This window comes from Panthera leo, chromosome B3 (assembly GCF_018350215.1).
Source record: "Panthera leo isolate Ple1 chromosome B3, P.leo_Ple1_pat1.1, whole genome shotgun sequence".
NCBI lineage: Eukaryota > Metazoa > Chordata > Mammalia > Carnivora > Felidae > Panthera > Panthera leo.
In genome coordinates, this window is record NC_056684.1 from 102,322,129 (window position 1) to 102,325,307 (window position 3,179).

Consider the following 3,179-nt stretch of genomic DNA (forward strand, 5'->3'; position numbering starts at 1 on the left):
CACCGTTAGGAGAGCTGAGAGGCGGGAAGGGGGAAGCGCCCAGGCGAGTTGAGCTGCAGCTGAGCCCGACTGAGCGCGCGTGGCGCACAGGCCATTTATCAGCCCCGCGGGCGCAAATGGCGAGGCGGGGCCGAGCTGGGGGTCGGGGCGTGAAGGGGCTGGGCAGGGGCCCCTCAGGTCCCTCCCCTGGGCCTCCGCCTCCACCCGGTCCAAGCCGCTGCAGACCGTGGGAGCCATGTGAAGAGCCAGAGAGGGCACCCGAACTCAGCCGCCTGCCCACGGGTCACTAGAAGAAAGGGAGAGAGGGGAGCGTGCGAGGAGACCGCAGGGAAGGGGCCCTCGCCTGGGTGCAATCACCGCACTCCGCCTACAGCTGAGAAGCCGCTTGGCCTGCAAATCTGGAGATTTCCTCCAGTACCTGCCAAGGGCTGCCTTGCCCTCCAAAGGGCAGAGGTCTCCGTGTTAGCAGCAAAGGATGTGAAGCTTTGAACATAAGGGAAGGGAAGGGAAGGAAAAATAAGACAAAAACAGAGAAGGAGGCCCCATAAGGGGCTCTTAAATACAGAGAACACATTAGGGTTCCAGAACACATGAGGGTTGCTGGAAGGGAGGTGGGGGCGGGGGTGGTGGGCTGAATGGGAGATGGGCATTATTAAGGAGGGCATTTTTTAGGGATGAGCACTGACTGGGTGACATATGTAAGATGAATCCCGGGGTTCTACTCCTGAAACCCAGACTGCACTGTATGTTAACTGACTTGGATTTAAATGTAATAAATAGATAGATAGGTAGATAGATAGATAGAAATCAACTAGTATCCCTGTAATCCTCAGGATTCTGTGCTGAAGGACTGAGACAGGGAGTGATCAATTTATGAATAATGTGTTTAGTGCCCGTATGTGTATTAGACTGTCAAGAAGTATTGTGAATTGCATGAATTTAGTTTTACCTATCTTAAAACAGTTTTTAATAAAAAGCATTGTGAAAAAAAAAAAAAAAGGTGAACACGTTGGCCAATGAGAAAACAAAGGATATCCCCACCCCTCTTTTTAAGGGATGTCTTTTTCTCTCCCGAACAGAGCAAGTGGAATTTCAAACATGCTTACCCAATCAGGTGCAGTACTTTTATGTTATGATTGCTTTTCACCCTCAAATCCCAGGTGTTTTTTTCTCCACTCACAGAATTCAGCCTACAACTACATACAGTTTGAAACTAATGCAACACTGTGTGTCAACTCTACTGGAATTAAAAAATAAAGCTACATACACTGAATTGCTGCTGTAGTTTGAGGCAGCTCAAGAAAATAATACAAAAATCAAATATTCGGATTTTCCTTTCTCTTTTTAAGTTTATTTATTTATTTTGAGAGAGAAGAGAGAGAGAGAGAGAGAGAGAGAGAGAGAGAATCTCAAGCAGGCTCCTCACTGCCAGTAAGGAGCCCCATGTGGGGCTCTAACTCACCAACCACGAGATCATGACCTGAGCGGAAGTCAAGAGTCAGAAGCCCCGACTGTGCCACCCAGGCGCCCCCCCAGAGTTTCCTTTCCTGAAATCATTAATCTTCAATGCTTCAGCTTTCATAAGAACTTCATGTGTAGGATGGTTCTATAAATAGAATTGACACTTTCTATGTAAGATATTTCAAAATGTGCAGGAGACACACACAAAATATGTCTTTCCTGTTCGACTATACTCTCTGAGAGCAGGAATTTTAATTGCTCATCTTTGTGTCTCTGTACCAAGCTCATAGATGATCAACAAAATTCATTGGTGAATGAAACTGCCCTCAAAATGGAGCATGCGAACTTGTACCCCAATGTTTATAGCAGCACTGTCAACAATAGCCAAATTATGGAAAGAGCCTAAATGTCCATCAACTGATGAATGGATAAAGAAATTGTGGTTTATATACACAATGGAGTACTACATGGCAATGAGAAAGAACGAAATACGGCCCTTTGTAGCAACGGGGATGGAACTGGAGAGTGTGATGCTAAGTGAAATAAGCCATACAGAGAAAGACAGACACCATATGGTTTCACTCTTAGGTGGATCCTGAGAAACTTAACAGAAACCCAGGAGGGGAAGGAAAGGGAGAAGGGGAGGAGGCGGAGGGGAGGAGGGGAAGGAAAAAAAAAAAAAAAAGAGGTTAGAGTGGGAGAGAGCCAAAGCATAAGAGACTCTTAAAAACTGAGAACAAACTGAGGGTTGATGGGGGGTGAGAGGGAGGGGAGGGTGGGTGATGGGTATTGAGGAGGGCACCTTTTGGGATGAGCACTGGGTGTTGTATGGAAACCAATTTGACAATAAATTTCATATATTGAAAAAAAATGGAGCATGCGAAGCACATTATGGCTCTATCAGATCACAATAGAAATCTTACGGAATTTCTAATCAAGAATATAGGAAACGTTTTGATAAAGTTGAATTTTATATAGTGGTTTATAATGGCATGTAATTTTGTTACAATTATGCCTACAAAAAATGTTTGGCACGATACCTGTCTTGTAGCTGAAATACTAGCTCTTGGTTTTGTTATTAGACTCTTATGTAATGAATCGTGTTCTCCCTCAGAGTCATATGTCAAAGCCCTAATCCAACATGACTGTTGTCCTTATAAGAAGAGAGACACCAGGGATGCATGTGCACAGAGAAAAATGCCATGTGAGGACATGGTGAGAAGGCAGCTATCTACAAGCTGAAGAGAGAGGCCTCAGGAAACCAAACATGCTGCTGACACCTTGATCTTGGATGTCCAGCTTCCAGAACTGTGGGAGAGTTGATTTCTGTTGCTTAAGCCACTCAGTCGGTGCTATTTTGCTATGACAGCCGTAGCAAACTAATACATAGAATTATAAAGGGTCTCATCATATGTGGTAGGCAGACTTCTGAGATGGCTCCCCAAATTCCCACCCCCTGATGCATACAGTTTCTCCCAGTTATTCAAACACCAATCTACTGTGCCACTGTGAAGGGATTTTGCAGATCTAATTAAGGTCCTAAATCAGTCAACTTGAAGAAAGACTATCCTGGGTGAGCCTGTCCCAATCAGGTGAGACTTTATAAGGAACTAGGAGTGTGGGAGACTCAAAGCTTGAGAAGGTTTTACTATGAGGGAGGTTCTCCGTTTCTGGCTCTGGAGATGACTGGAGATATGTCTCAATGAAGGTGGGTGACC